Below are 17,669 nucleotides of genomic sequence, written 5' to 3'. Positions count from 1 at the left end.
TTTAATTTTCAATGGAGATGTTAAACTCTTGCTCCTCTTGAAGTAGCATGTGCCAGCTGCAGGCAGAGATTTGAACACTGGCACTGATCCAGGAACTAAGAAGAGTTGCTGCCGAAATACACACACAGCTTCTTCACCTAGTTGTCAGCAGTACTTGTTCCTGTGTCAAGTTTTATTTTTCTCAAATGAATTACAAGATGTGTATATGTAAGGCATTTAACTATTTCCAGGAAGTCATCAGTGGAAAGAAAGCATTTAAACCTAGTCCTAATATTACTACTGGTAAACCACAACTTCTTACACTTGCACTATAATTTAAATTAAATAGAAGCCTAGCTTATAAACTCACTCTAGACACATATGGTACTTTATGGTCCCATTATATCTCTTGGATTCTGATCACAATGAAACTTTATCAATTTAAAGCAATGTAATGCAAATATTCTTGGCTCAGGCTATAAAATAGGATGTGTACAGTCAACCTTTTAGGAGTATTTTGGATGAATATTGTATGCCCAGTTGAAAAAGGATGGGGAACATAGACATTACAACATAATTGTGGGTTTCAGCTGAATTTGTATTTGTACATTACTATTAACCCTAGTAATTGAGAGAACCTTTCTCTTTACACATCTTGTTCATTTCCAGAGAAAGCATGTGCACAGACTTAAGACAAGTTGTTGGCTAGCTATGAGATTCCTCACTCTAGCTTCTTTTTGAGGGCAGTGGGTATGACAGATGACCAGTTCCACCTACTGTATTGGGATAACTCTACTAAGTACTAACAATAACATATGGAGATTTAAGTTGCAAACTGAGTTCAGCAGACAGCAGGGTTTCCACTTCCTAAGCATTTTGCAGCAAAGCTAAAAAAAACCCCAGCATCCCAGATTTTCACAAGTGGTAGTATTGCAAACGTTTACAAAACATGAAAGAAACAGTAAAATCTGTGTTCGAAAAGTATGTGTGCATGTTGAGATTTTGAGAGAAGGACAGGAAAACATGTAGCTCAGAGAAGATAGGTTTCTTTTTTTCTACATGGTACAGCAAATACCTGACATTTTAAAAAGTTATGATAAAGCAATAGCATTGACAGAGAGACCCTCACAAAATAAGGTGAAGCATAATGCCCAAAGAAGGAAATTTTCAAAAATGCATACACAACCCTTGATTTACATATGCACTGGTGTTTGTGCAGGCAACTTCTGAAAACTCTATCACTTAGGCTCCACCTTCTCGATTTTTCTGGGACCACTTATCACATTCTTAAATACAAATAAGTGAAGGTCCTTCTATGGAGGAAAAAATAGTATTGAATAGACTAAATGTAACAGATAAGGGTCTTCTGGATGGGCTCGTTCCTGCTCAAGTGCTAAGGCTTTTGAAATCAAAATATATCAAATAATAAGGAATGAAACAAAACAAAAATGTTGCCATCCTATGCATAAATGGAAAAAGAATTGGCACCTCGGGCTCTGACTTGTCACAAAAAGTTTCCACTTCAAAATATTAGCCACAACAAATGCAATAAACAAAATAAGTAAATGAAGCTGATGAATGGAGATGGATTAATAAATTCACCGGCAAATTAGTTGACCGGCAAATTCTGAAAAATCTGAAAAAAAATTCCCTTTGGGTCAAACCAAAAACTGTTTTTTTCAAAATTGTTGGCAAATCAAAATGTGGAAAAAGATTTTGTTTTGGGTTCAATGAAAGTTTGTTTGACCCAAACTAATTGTTTTATTTTTGATTTTCAGCATTTTTTTAAAGGTTTTTAAAATAAAAATTGAAGCAAAAAGTCAAAACATTTCTTTTTGGAAATGTTGAAAAGAAACTGGTTTTTTTAATGATTTTTTTTTTAACCAAAACATTCTGGCAAAATGTTGGAGTTGCAGAATCTGCATTTTTTTACTATAAAAGTTTTGGTAAAAAAGAAAAAAATAGTCACTCCATTCTACTGACAAAACAAACTAACATTAGTGAAGGGCCAGGACTAGGTGATATAAAGGTGCTCATTGCAGACACCCAAATTTTTACTTCCATTTTGAATTCTGCTTCCTCAATGCAGGACAAACCAACCATTCTATTTACTCTCTACAGAAGCTCTGAAACTCTTTGTTGGTTTTCTGTTGCAATTTAACTTGTTCAGTATGTGGCCGTAGCACCACTCATGAATGTGCAGTTTACAAAACGCCAGGGTGGTGGTAGTGATGATGGTATTAAGGAAGCACAGTCTCTTTCCCTATCAGAGAACACACTCTGAACCATCCCTTTAGATTTAAAGGCTTAAATATGTATGTATATGGATAATGAGAATGCTCACAGCTACCTTTGCTAGGATTAAAAAAAAGGGGGGGGATATAAATCTTCTTGCTTCAGGTAATAAACCAACAATTAAATCTGTGTGGTTAGAAAGAAACTTCCATTACAGGCAGTCATCTCCATACAGGTTTGTTGTTGTTTTTGCACCTTCTTCTGGAACATCTGGCACTGGCCCCTGTCAGAGTACTTCAGTAGATGTATTGCTGGGTGATCTGGTATGTCAGTTCCCCTGTGCTCCCAATCATATGACCGAGATCTACTCATATGAGTAAATGTTTGTAGGGTTGGATCTTTATCTAGGCTCTGAAGAGTGGATTTTAAAGAAGGTAGATGAAATGCAACTCCCACTGACTTCACTGAGGTCAGGATTTTACCCTGTTCCAATATAGGGATGCCTTTTGCTTGGTAGATCCCTGCGAGTTGAGGGCACTCAGCACTTGGCAGGACAGGACACTTATTGCATATATACAATTACTTCCTTTTGACCTACCATAATATTATTATTATTTTTCATTCTAAAAGCCAAAAAAGTGCTGGTGCTATATATTATCAATGAAATGAAATTTGCCTGTAGGGGAACTTTCAAGTTTGTAGCTCAGCAGGATATAAAATCCCATTCACCAGAGTAAGCATGAATGGAACTTGCTTCCTGAAGTTATAACTATGCAAAATATATTGAATAATGTTTGAAGAGAGTTAATTACAAACTATGTTTAGATTTAAACTTAATACGTTGAGCCTGAGAGAAATGGATAACTATAAAATTGCCTTATCTGTCAGACAGACAAAATCCACGAGAGGGCATTTAATACCATAGCAGGAAGGATTTTGTGACAATTTAATAAAAGTGATGGGAATTAAAAATAGTCCTAGAAATTTAAATAGAGCTAAATTTGATGTATAAAACATTGTGACTAGATTTGTTCATTTTCTGGTTTGTAAATCATGTAATATGTAGGATTGAGCAAAACTGTAAAAAGTTCTTGCGAAAATGTGTGCGATTTTGTTTTTGACAAATTCATATTTGCAAAATGCAATTGGATTTTTGCATTCAGTACATTTGACTATTTTCTCCATTTAGTTGCAAATCCACAGAGGCTCAAAGATAGCCACTTTCACTTGAAGTATTTTTTTTTCCTTTTAAAGGTAAACATGGCTGACATCTGCCTCAGATACTTGACGACTGTGTTTATTCAATACTCTCTATTCAGTCAGCATCTTAAAAGGACACCCAAGGTCTCAGAAACATAGTAGATGATAAGGCTGAGACAAGAGTTTGCAAGATGCAGGGGTCTGTGGTTCAAATACTCTCCTGTTTTCTCAGCTAATGAGGTCAGAACACCTTTGCTAGTAATGAAATGATTCACGTGTAACATGCCTCTAAAACAATGCACCATGCATGATGCAGTCAAAGAGAATTATAACTATAACATTTAACAACACCACAGCATTCAGCATATGAAATATGAAATTAAAATGGAATACACAGAAACATTATTAACACTAGTGAGATTTAGGTCATGAGATTGGAAAGGCTGGTTCTAGGGAAAGATTAATGTGCAGGTTGGTCCTGGTCCTTGGATGTGTAAAGATCAGTACTGAGCTTTTGTCTGTCTCAATCTCCAAGTGTATGCAGTCCTTAAATAATTAGTCAGCCATTTTTTGCCATGACACAAATTTAACCCTCAGCTGGGGTTGAGCAGTGAGCACCCCCTGGCACATTGGAAGTTGGTGCCTGTAGCTCCAGCCCTGGAGTTGGTGACTATGCAAGGAGCTACATATTAACTTCTGAAGAGCTGCATGTGGCTCTGGAGCCACAGGTTGGTCACCTATGCTTTAGCTGGTCTAGATGCCACTAGAGCGGGACAGAGTGCCATGCCAAGCAGGCATGGGTTACACTATGAGGATATTATACACTGTAATGACTCAGTCCCTACAAGAGAGCAGCTAATTGTTGTGTAACAACACTGGGCTACTGATAGTGCTGCTGAGCATGGTATTTTGTGTCTCACAATCTAACAGGGTGAAAAAAGTGAAGGAAAGTAGGTATAGTTCGTTGGCAAGAACACTGGGCCCAGCATAAGGCATTATGCACTTGGTAGTGAGATACACTCTCTTTTCTTAGAACCCTCAGCAGCATTTTATTAGCAGCCTGGCCTTCATGCTGTCCATACTTACAGTTCCTTCTGTGTTTATCTATTAAACACACTCACTCACTTTTCCTGGCTGAAACATGGCTGCTGCATACGTCTTTTTTTATCTGCTGGATTGTACTTTTAGTACCTATGCTATGGCCACAGTCTGCCCTCATCTATGAATGATTTGCCTTCTATTCACCTGTGCAAAATTCAGAGCAGGTTTAGAAGTTTGCATGATGGGTGCTATGCAATTTTCTCTACACGATGCAGAAGCCTCTATGACCAAGTGCTGAGCAAACAGTGACTGGTGAGCATTAGTCCTTTGGCTTTCTATACTTCCTTCAGAAGCCTATAGGATCCAGACTTTAAGGATTAAAGATTCCTGGATTATAACAAAGTCTATTCATCATATTTTGGCACTGCTCTTTGTGAAGCATTAGTAAATGATATAACAGCATTTCTAACCAAATTTCATAAGGCATAAACATACTAAATAAAGTGGTCATTTTAAAATCAGTCTTGATAGCATACATCAGTCTCAGGGGAAAAAAGTGAACACTTTTTCAGTTCAAATCCCTCTTAAAACGTATTTCTTCTGTCAAGTCAATCAATGTTAATCCACTTTAGTCATAAATACGTTCACCACAGACTCAATAATTAAAATACACATAGCAATACTCTGATAAAATCCCTTTGGTCATCCAGGGCAGTACATAGCTATATTGTCTCATGTCTCCATTTAGCTTCCAAGGCTCAGTGGGTCAAGTCATATCTTCCCCCAAGTTACAGCACAAAGCCCAAGGTCAGTATTTAAATAATGGTGCATAATAGTCATCATGACCTTTGCAACCTTTATTTTTCTAAAACTGGATATTACTTCAAACAAACTGAACATACTGTGATAGCGCGAGATACCTTTTGTAAGATGGAGAGAATGCTAGCAGGTGGGAAAACATTTGTAAGATTTGGCAGACTGTTCCCCTTTTAAGGATATCTGTCCATTGATTGTCAGGGAAATGAGCAGCCTGAGAGTTGCCAATCAACTTTGTGCTGTGCCAGGACCCCTAAGTTGCAAGAATCAGAGGGGTAGCCGTGTTAGTCTGGTTCTGTAGAAGCAGCAAAGAATCCTGTGGCACCTTATAGACTAACAGACGTTTTGCAGCATGAGCTTTCGTGGGTGAATACCCACTTCTTCGGATGCCAAGTTGAAGAGTGGTCAGAAACCCACATTTGAAAAGAAGACCACACCTGCTCTTCATGAATGAAGACCATGCTACTCTGGTCAGTACATTTGCCAGTTCATGCAGGATGACGTTCCAGGCTACAGATAGCTGAACCAGTGAACTATGTGTCTGGTGAATTTAGTCCTTGTCTTGTTTTCAAATAGTCTATGAACACACTGAGAATTTTACTATCTATTTGAAAACAAGACAAGGACTAAATTCACCAGACACATAGTTCACTGAGAATCGTTCAGCTATCTGTAGCCTGGAACGTCATCCCACATGAACTGGCAAATGTACTGACCAGAGTAGCATGGTCTTCATTCATGAAGAGCAGGTGTGGTCTTCTTTTCAACTATCTTTGTTGTGTTTTGAAATTAAATATTTGATTAATAAAAATTTCAGCCTGTGAACAACACAAGCCCTTACTACTTGAGCAAGAGTAGCAGTATTAGGGCTAATAAGACAAGCACTTCAGGGCTTATAATCCAATGTTTGGATTCCATCTAATGTAGACTAGTGGAACCCGTCTTTCCTTTACAAAGAAGTACACTACAAACTTATGCATAGATATGTGAATTTGTGTGATGGACTCTTTCCAAATATCTGGACACCTCTCTACCTACAGTCTGTCTCTGTCTCTTCTGCTGTCTCCTAAATTGTATGCTGCTTCTCTTCTTAATTGTGTTTTAGATATTTATTTAAAAAACAAATTCCAAAGGACTTGTAGCATAATAGCAATGAGAAAAGTACTGAACTGTTTTACAAGGCAATAATCTAGTTCCCTTATTGCAATACTCTAACCAGCCATCAGCCTTATAGTTTTTCCACCCGGGAACCAAATTATTGCCTCATAAAACAGATCACTGCTTCTATTATGGCTTAAATATAATTGTATTTAAAGACCTTGTTTGGTTCAATTTAGCAAAATTAGCTTTTATCTTATTTCATCGTAGCAACAGCTTTTAATAAACTCAGTGATTTTGTGTGGATCAGTATAATATTTAGAACTTTGTGCAAAAATATACACCAAGAACAGCAAAAATAGTAACATGAAATGTTCTCCTTTTCGTGAAAAGTTGCCTTTCACCCAATCTAATTTTAGTAATGTGGTAAAACATTCAAAATGGACTGTTTGTCTCTAAAAATTACTTTTTGTTGACTTGAAAACCTAAATAGAACCTTAGTTCACATGGTGGCATTGGGGAATAACTTTACTCAATTTCAAATATTTTGTAATAAATCTGGTCAGAACTACAAAATGTCATTAACATTTTAAAATTTCAAACTAATTCAGCAATTTCACTAAAGTCTTTTTACTCATAATTTTCAGCTAAATGAAATCAAATATGTACATCCAGTGTAGGAAAATGCCATGCCGTAGTATACAATGCCATGCTTTACAACCTGGCCTCTAAAATAGTAGCTCTGGTAGCCACATTTACAAAAGTATTCAGGCAAGTAAAGATACAGAAAGGCACCTTATGAGATATAGAAAACGACATAAGTGTGTTAGCCTAACTCCTACTGATATGAATGGGAGGTAGGAGCCTAACCTGCTTAGGTGATTATAAAAGATTGGGCACATTACATTTTCCATCTCAAAGCCTCCAGGTCTAGCTGATCAACTTGGATGATGTAAGCAATCCTTTTGAAACTGTGACATCATAGATAGACATGTGCAAGCTACTAGCCTTTCTTTTCCACATACTTTTGCAAGCCCAGGTGGCATAGTTCACTGCTGCTAGCAAGCTATTTCTCAGGAAACAAAGGAAGTGAATTCCATTTAATTTATAAATGAATAAAGCAACATTGACAGAACAAGAGACAACATTCAGGAGGTCTTGGGACTCCAGTAACAAACTTGATATTATTAGCTATCTCCAATAGGCTAACATTAGGTCACCATGCCATCCAGCAGTTGCATTTTTGCTTTTTATTGACTATATATTTACTAAGACTTAACATGCAGCTTAACAATATCCTCAAAGAAAATCTGCACAACACCTCTAAAAGACAAGCCTAGGAGCTTAAACTGATAACTTTGCTAGACACTAAAAATCATGGACTGAATAGAGACATTAGATTTATTACAACAATCTGTAGCCCACTATCCACCACACCACCTTTTCCCCACTATGACTGGAAAGGTGTTAACTGCCTTGAATGATCCCTTGGAACATGTGTTAATTACTTACGCCAAACAATCTGTTCCACCTTGTATTTAGCTGTGAAACTCTGAAACCTACACTATAGAGTTAGGTCAACGTAAGGCTGCTTATATTGACCTAACTCTTTAAGCATCTACACTAAAATGTCGCTCCCATAGATGTAACTCACCCACCACACTGACTTAATAACTCCACCTCCGTGAAAGGCGTAGTGCTTAAGTCGATGTAGTTAGGTCAATGCAGTGTCAGTGTGGACACTGTGCTACTTACGCTGATCATTGCTTTCAGAAACCATCCCACAATGCCCCACACTGGCAGTTAAATTGGCACAAGTGCTCCTGGTGAGGACATGCACTGCTGACACAAGGAGCATAGTGTGGACATGTAAAATCAATTTTACGGTGGCTGTATGTCAATGTAACTTAGGTCAACTTAATCTTATAGTGTAGACTTGCCCTGAGTCCATTCCCCAGACCAGGGGCGGCTCTAGCCATTTCGCCACCCCAAGCATGGCGGCACGCCGCGGGGGGCGCTCTGCCGGTCGCCGGTCCTGTGGCTCTGGTGGACCTCCTGCAAACGTGCCTGCGGAGGGTCTGCTGGTCCCGCGGCTCCACTGAAGCCGCGGGACCAGCGGACTCTCCGCAGGCACGCCTGCGGGAGGTCCATCGGAGCCGCCTGCCGCCCTCCCGGCGACCGGCAGAGCGCCCCCGCGGCGTGCCGCCCCAAGCACGTGCTTGGCGTGCTGGGGCCTGGAGCCGCCCCTGCCCCAGACCCGTAGATGAGCTCTGTGTAAGCTTGAAAGCTTGCATCTCTCACCAACAGAAATGGTCCAATAAAACATATTACCTCACCCATGTTGTCTCAGATTAACAATATATCAACTGTACACTAGCAGCTGAGATATTTATAAAAGCAAAATGTAAGAGAGGGCACACTAAAATTAGAAAGTGTGGTGAACAAAGCTATAAAATTGTGATGCCTTTATTTTCTGTGTCTGAAAGTAGCAACCATTTTGTTTTCAGAATTGGTTAAGCTTGTTACAAAGCACATACTGTGTTCTCATGGTGACATACTTTTTTGTTCTTGTTTTTCTTAATCTAAAATTAATTGTAGAAAATGTGTGGTTGCTGTTTGTATATGGAAAAGCATAAGAGGAGATTTTAGACAAGAAATATAAAAGCTTGTCATCATGAACAGAACTAGGCAGCAGGTTGATTCCTGGGATTGGTATAGTAAGGGGACAGAGACTTTCACCTCCCAGCCATATTTGTTGATGACTCTTGCAATTTTGTCATGAGTCTTGCAATATTTTGTTTTGTTCTTGCAGCCCAAACTCCTGGAGTCACATGAGTGATAATCTCAGCTTTCATTTAAAGTATGTTTCTCGCTCCCATGGTTGTGGAGAAAAAGCTTGAAAATGTCCTTAATGCATTACAGGCTCAAAACCCAGAAGGCAAATACCAATCACATGATTTTTTGAGGGCCTGACTCATTATTTTTGAATGCCTGGTTTCAATTTGGTTGGATTTGAACCTAGCTTAGGTAGAAGTTCTGTTCCTCTTGAGTTGTTTAGTGATCTACCCAAGATGAATTAGAGATTTTAATATTATTTCTAATGGACAGCGATTCGATGGTAATAAACACTATCACAACTAGCTTAGCCATCTGATCTAAGGATGGAATAGCAACAGAAATGAACTGCTCCATCTTAATGACAAGGAACCTTTAGGAAAATGATTAGGACCTCAGGTTGACTCATTCAAAAAGAAGGTCCCCAGGGAGACTGCACTTCAGTAACACCCTACCAGCACCGGTTTAATAATGCCTCTGAAGAAAATGTGCTACCTACTGAATCACCAGCACAACTTGATCTTGGGGCAGCATCTTTGGCAGTTCCCCATCAAATATTGACCCTGTATGGTCTTGGTTTTCTCATAAGCTCAGTCAAGTTCACATCCTAAAGTAATACTGCTGCCTGGAACCTGGCTAGCTGGAGTTATTTGGAGTAATAATACAATTGCTACCTCAACTTTGCAGGCTGACAATTTATTTCTTGCCATGCAAACCCATGTGATTTTATTTCTTCTGAAGTTATAGCAATCTCAGTGTATATATATATACTGCCAAAAGGTTTATGAGTAATTTTTTGGTGTTCTCTTGCGCATAGTGTGATGTTTTGTGAACTTGCTTTTAATGTAACTCATTGAAAAGGCCAAGAAGAAATACTAGACTGTTCCCTGAGATACACTTGTTTTCATCACTGACCTTCTCATTCATGAAAAGGAGAGGAGGGGAGGAAGACAATGAGTTTTTCTTTGATGACAAGTTAGTTTAAAAGAATCCTCTGATCAATGACTGTGCTGTCGCTAAAGGATACATTTTCTGTTTATTTTCTTTTAAGAGAAGAAAATGCTGACATTGGTAGCTTGCAGTCTTTGGAAATGGGAGACATAATCCTAAAAATACTAAAGGATATTGGTCTCACCTACCCATAAAGATTTCATTTGTACAGAATAAAAGAACATCTTGGGTTAAAGTTATTGGGAAAGGAAAAAAAAGCCAAAGTGGAAGCCATATGTCTTTCAATTTCATTGGGAAATGAATTATATTTGGTTAATATGATCTTCCAGTTAAAGGGCATCAAACTTTAATGAAAGGAAAACTTTTTTTTTAAATAGCATTGGCTCGAGTCCCTGTTGAGTCAGCTTTATAAACCATAAATATTTGTTTCTAATTTATATTTGGCATCTTTGCTGATAAACACTATACAGGAATACACTGTTTTCCAACGGGATTTGATCAGGATGGCAGAACAATTCATATATTTGATTTTTGGCACACGGGTGGTGGGTAGTGTGGTATTAATACTGTATTTCTCTGATCCACTCTGCTACATAGTCCAAGCATCTTGGAGGGAAAAGGACTTTTAAAGATGTTGGCAAGTAGGTACAGTCTTGTGGCTATAAACTACTTGGCAGTAGGAATATCATGTACCAGCTTTGCTTCTATAACTTTTATTTGTTACTTTCTTATATGTCAGATACTAGTTAAAATAATTGAAAAACACTTATAAAATGAAAGCAAATGTCATATCTAAATGCACTGTTAGTACTTTAAAGTCTCATTTTAGAAAGGTCCTGAATCACATGCCCAAATTTTAAGAGCATGTGTCTAGAGTCCCTGGTCTTGAATTAATATTGAAAATATTCCACACATATTGTGAGAAATAAGCTTTTCTATATAGTGGAATATAATTTGAAATACTTATGAATAATGCCATGAACTGAGAACTAAAACAACAATAAAAAACTCAGAACTTATCTCCCTATGCTTTTAATCTGAGCTATGTGATGATAATTGTAGATAACTGTCATACGTCTCACCCCCACTTGGAGCTGTTGGGTTCACAAGATGGGGACCTGCATGGATTCTTCTAAACTTAAATTCTAGTTTAGATCTGGTAAAAGCTGCCACCACCCAATAATGTACGTGTATTGGGACACAGTCCTTCCCCGAAATCCTTGGGGTTCTTACACCTAGGAGAAATAAACCATTCCCCCCTGCTTCCTCCCCCCTCCCTTTTCCTAGGAGAGATACCGGGATCCAACTACAGAGGGATGCCTCCCTCTTCCCCTTTCCCTGAGAATCCACCTAAGGAAAGATTAACCAAGTTCTTAACAGAAAAGATTTATTAAAGAATAAAAAGAAAGTAACTTGTCTCTGTAATCCAAGATGGAACAATACACAGAGTCTAACCTATAAACCTGGAGAGCATTCCCCCTCCCACTTTCTTTCTCAGTAAAAGCAAAGTAACAGCAAACAGGAATAAAGAATTTCCTTCAGCAAACACACAATTGCAAATGTAGAAATCAAATTATAAGACTAATCCGCCTTTCTAATTAATACTCACTATTGAATAGTAGGAACTACTCCAGGAGAACTTGGAGACATGTCTGGCCTCTCTTAGATCCAAAAAGAGAACCCAGAGCCAACAAGGAACACAGACAAAGGCTTCCCTCCACAGAGATTTGAAATTATCTTGTCTCTGATTGGTCCTCTGGTCAGGTGGTCATCAGGTACTGCATGTTAACCCTTTACAGGTAAAAGAGACCTTAACCCTTAACTATCTGTTTATGACAATAACCATGTAGTTAGAAATAGGAAATTATAAAATTCCATTCAACCTAAGGATTAGAACTGGTAGGAGAAACTTAGATGGAACCACATTTGTCAGAATATGAATTTCTGTTGAAACTGAAACACTTCACATAATTTTATTGATTTTGCCAGAAATTCGTTTTGGAAAAAAAAAACCCAAGAAAGTTCCCATTGCAATTTTTTTATTTTGTATTTTCTTATATATCATAATACATTTTAAAATATAAAAATCAAAATGAAACATTTAGATTGTCATGAAATGAATTTTTCTCCAGAATTTTCCTTTTCAGAGAATTTCAAAATTTTCAGTTTTTGCTCCAGTTTGGAATAAAACCAAATTTTAAAATCTCTATATCTTTGCAAAAAGGAACTTCTGGTCCTCTGCACTGCTCTACTAGGAATGCAATTGTCTCTAAAATCTATAAGGTGTTAAGTTGGACTTTATATCTGGTGAAAACTTGTGGGAGATAATTCATAGACTATTTAGGATACAGCCCTACAAAACACTAATATATGTGTGTCAGTGTTTTCAGGATTAGCACTCTAAAGGACCCTAACTATTAAAATTGCTTATCTTTAACAATTTTATGACTAAAAATCAAATTTATATAAGTGGTGACCTCAGATGATGTCAGTGGCTCTCCATTGCAGGTGTCAACCAACACAACCATTCACAGAGAAAAGTAATATAACTTTTGTAAACTGTAAGTCTATGGCAGAAATGTGAAATGCTAAACTTAATTATCTCCAGGGTCTACATTCCTTAAGGAACTTGTGTACCAAAATATTAAGATTTCAGCTAAATTAGAACATTGAAATTAATTGTTAGTCAGTCACTCTCTTACAAGCATCTATATTATATTATTTTAATAGAAATAGTATATTACTATTTATCTATTTTAGTAGTATTTGCAAAGTAGTCTTCATTCCTATGAGTCCTACTGTTAACAGAAACAAAACTCTTATGGGGTATATTATCTAATTTTGTGTGTGTGGAGGAGAGAGTTGGAAGTCAGGGGAGAACGATCATCTACAGTCTGATCCGAAGCCCATTAAAATCAATGGGAGTCTTTCTATTGACTCCTCTTTGGAGTCAGGTCCTTAGACTGCAACAGCTTCAGATGAGAACGAAATAGCCTTAGATGAAACCCACAAATACTGCTTTTTTTAGAACGTTAGGACTCAATTTTATATTCAACGTTTGTGAGAGAAGTGAGAAGAATAAGTAGCATCTGCATGGTGTGCAAGTTGGCGAGAACTCCAGTCTGCCACTTTCCAAATGGTTTTAGAAATGTTTGTCAGGCTTGATCACAAATTACAGATGATTATAAGTGCAAGCAGTATGTGCAAGCAGATGGAGAAGATGAACTGGGAAAAAGTTTCTTCCTAAACAATTTGATTATTACTAAGTATTTTCAGGACAGAAGTTAAATATTAAAACTGGGGCTTATAATAAAGAACTATGGGATGTTCAAGTTAATTTATAAAATTCAATCAAATAATTTTTGAAGGTTCTGACACTAATAAATAGATACTTGAGCAGTGAAGATTCATGGAAATGCTCCAACATTTTTCATTTTTCTGTGCACATAGGAAATCACAAGGATACAAATGAGAACTTCATCAAATGGGTGTTTCTCTTAGTAGAAGTCAGTAGTGACATGACAAATGTTGATCCAGAGAACTAGTTTATAGCAGCACTTTCTTGCCATTTAAGGTGAAATCCACCGAATAACACCAAGTTCCTGGTGAGCATATGTTTCTTTTCTGGAAGTCAATAGAGAAAAGCCACTTTACACCAAGTGAACATCTGGACCATTGTACTTTTATTCTAGAAAATATACTTTCTGCCTGGAGGCATGCAAGAAAATTCTGGGTCTCGAACAGTAATGAAGGTAACTCAAATGATGTTCCTCCAAGTCAGTGCTAAGCCAGTGTGCCAGAGTGATTTAGGTGGCAATGCATTATTGGAAGTGTAAAATGTGTAATCAACCTTGTTGTCATCCTGGGCAGCATTTTCAGCAGCTGGAGGCTGAAGTCTGTTTGAAAAAAAAATGTGCATACACTTGGATTTACAGCACATTTTTTCACACCAATCTACAGTGGCTGAAAATATGGCCCTAAAGACTCCACATCACTTTTCACATTTATTTATCCTAAGTATTTATAAAATACCTTTCCCCATGGTACCTGAGTACAACATGTTTGGCACTCTCAGAAGCCTTACCTAGGATTTCAACCTGGAACTTCTCAAAAGAGAGAGTTGTACTGCTTAGATCAATAAGACACTCAGGACTATGGCATTTGATCCCCGTGCCATATAGGTTAAATTCCAAGTTGACAAAACAGTACATCCTGCCTACCTAAATTCATCTGGTGCCTTCAGTTATGGTCGCCTATGTCATTTATGTTTCTTTCTCAAAACTATTACCTAGTTGCTAAGATAAAGGTGCTGTATACATCATTAAGGACCACACATGGGTAAACAAAAAGAAAAAAGGAGCAACTCTTCACAGGAGTCCAGTCCCAGTCAGGATAAAGAATGAAGATATAGCTTGAGGCTAGCCCAACCAGTGACCTCTCATTTCCCCCAGAATATCCAGATGAGAGAATCTTCATTCCTCTCTGTCAGCAAACAGAGTTAGGTTGATGCAACTTTTCAAAGTCCTGGAACTGACATTCAAGCAGGTGCTCCCCCAAAGGAGCCAGAATTTCCTGCTGCAATTCTAATACACAGCCACTGGCTTAGAGCCACATTGTATTCCTCTGAGATGCCTGCATTTCAGCGGTTGGTGAAGTGACTTCTGTGTACACCTAATTTGAAAACAGTTTTGCTATTTTTTAGCATGAAGGACATGACTATTTAGTTTATAGTGAGTATAGAAATAGTATAAACTATTCAAACTATAGGTCTATTCAAACTATAAACCATTACTATTCAATTAATTTTAATAACAATAAACAATAGAGACTTGGACTTGTAGGATAGTGTGAAATACTATTCGATTGCAGCAGAATATTCAACTTGAACTCAAAGGGATGATAACATAATAGTCAATTGTATGAATGATCTAAAAATATGGCCTTATTTTACTATCATTGCTTTGTTTTTTGTTTGTCTTTATTTTAACAAAGGGTTAACAGTTTACAGATGAAGAATATTTGCAGTTACCATAGGAGAGCTTAAAGCAGTTTAATAATTTCTATATAGTTGTGAAATATACTAAGTTTCTGCACAATTATTGAGAAAAATATTAGACTAATTGCTAATCTTTTTAAATGTAATCAGGGAAACAATTTTTTGTATGTAGAATACAAACTTTTACAACAGAACAGATAGTATCTTGCATATATTAATTGTTATTTTGTTTGATAGTGAGTGTGACTTTAAATATTTTTGTTAGCTAAATTTCTATTTTTAAACAGTGCCAGTGATACTGTAGCTATATCACAAAAGAAAAGTGTTTCTCTGCTTTGTTTTCAATTTTCTCTGGAAAATTTTTAAATCAATCTATACTGCTTATACAGGTAATATTTATAAGGAATTGAACACAATGCATATTCAATTAACCTTTCTTTTCTCTGAATAGAAGCTTTACTTGATCTTTCAGATTGTAAAAAAGCCATTATGTTTATTATTTTTAAACTTTCATTGATTGCAATAAGCTGATAGGATGATGAATGGGTATTGAAATACCCACTTGTAATCCAGCACACCTTGTTCTTGCAAAGAAGAATCTGACTAACCATTAGAAGTGGTTCACTGGGACTAGAATATAAAATATATTGGTTGATTCAGGAAAGAACATTTTTCTGAATGAGTTTGGCCACTGATACTTTTGTACAACAGAAAATATTAATGGAAGAAATTATGACTTATAGATTTTGGTCTCAGTCTTTCGAAGACTCAGGTCTGCGAGTAACTTTTTATACACATAAGTACTCAATAGAGTACTTACATCCATTAATTCTTTGTAAGATCAGAGCTGCAGAATCTAAGACTCTATGGGGCAGGAACTGTATTTTATATTTGTGCAGCAACTAGTACAGTGCAACTCAGGTTATTATAGTAAAATGTATATAATAAATGATTGTATCCACTGAATGATCAATGATGTTTGGTAGTGCTCACAGAGAAAGCTTGTAGGTGCTCAGTAAAACCCAGTTTTATGAAAGTCTGTAAGGATATGGGAAACAACTGCAAAATTTGGAGTTTTGATAACCACTAACTTCAGTAGGCAGAGATCATAAACTCTGCCTACTGATTAGGAGGTAAAATCTTGTGGAACTCAGTGGATCTTAGGAAATTCAAGGGGATGACCCATTAGTCAGTTCAACCCTAGGAAACATAACCCGCCAATACTCAGCCAATTGACTTCAGTGCGGCCTGGGTTTCACCCAATACTCAATTAGTCTGGAGTTTCAGTTAACCAGAGTTTGAAAAAGTGGAGCTGAGCTGTATAGACATTTTGAGTTTATCAAGTGGCCATAATGAAGAATTAATTTACCCAATTATTTTGGATTTGTGCTCAGTTTCTGAATAGTAAATCATAGAACCATAGACTTTAAGGTCAGAAGAGACCATTATGATCAGCTAATCTGACCTCCTGCACAACGCAGGCCACAGAATCTCACCCACCCACTCCTGTATCAAACCTGTGTCTGAGCCATTCAAGTCCTCAAATCATGGTTTAAAGACTTCAAGATGCACAGAATCTTCCAGCAAATGACCCATGCCCCACGCTGAAGAGGAAGCTGAAAAATCCGCAGGGCCTCTGCCAATCTGCCCTGGAGGAAAATTCCTTCCCGACCCCAAATATGGCGATCAGCTAAACCCTGAGCATGTGGGCAAGACTCACCAGCCAGACAACAAGGAAAGAATTCTCTGTAGTAACTCAGATCCCACCCCATCTAACATCCCATCACAAGCCATTGGGCATATTTACCGCTAATAATCAAAGATGAATTAATTGCCAAAATTAGGCTATCCCATTATACTATCCCCTCCATAAACTTATCAAGCTTAGTACCACACTGGATATGATTAATATAAATTAGGATTCTCTACCATGTGTAAACTCCAGCATACGGATTAAGGTTACTGATACTCTTATCCCTGGTGAACATGTTGTACTTTTTTTGTATTTTGTTATACTATATACTTTTCCTCAAAAATCAGTAAACAGATTACAAAAAATTTGTGACACAAAATAATATAGAGAGCAATCTACTTCAATGGATATTTAACTGTATAGTAATCAAGTCTTTTCCAGCAATTCTATCTCTGACTCTCTGTACCCATATTATATATATTTCTTGCATGAGGTTGTTTGTTTTATAAGATATTGATTTACAATCCATAGTCTCACAATACATTAACATGGTAAAATAGACATAAAATATTTGAAAAACATGTTATTATGTGACACACAGTCAGAGCTGGGTGGGAAATGGTTTTCCTGTCCCATGAATGTTTTTGTGATATCAGGAATTTTTCCCCTCCTAGTTGGGATGAAGTCAAAAACTAGAAAATTCTCATAGGTCAAAATTCCCTTCTCCACCAAAAAACCCTCAAATGGTTTGGTTCAATGCAACCAGTTTGGTTCAATAATTTTGAATTTTTTCTTTTTAAACTTTTTTTTAGTCTAAGTTTACTA

The sequence above is a fragment of the Mauremys mutica genome, chromosome 8 (assembly GCF_020497125.1).
Source record: "Mauremys mutica isolate MM-2020 ecotype Southern chromosome 8, ASM2049712v1, whole genome shotgun sequence".
NCBI classification, from domain to species: domain Eukaryota; kingdom Metazoa; phylum Chordata; order Testudines; family Geoemydidae; genus Mauremys; species Mauremys mutica.
Note: the sequence above shows the minus strand (reverse complement) of the source record.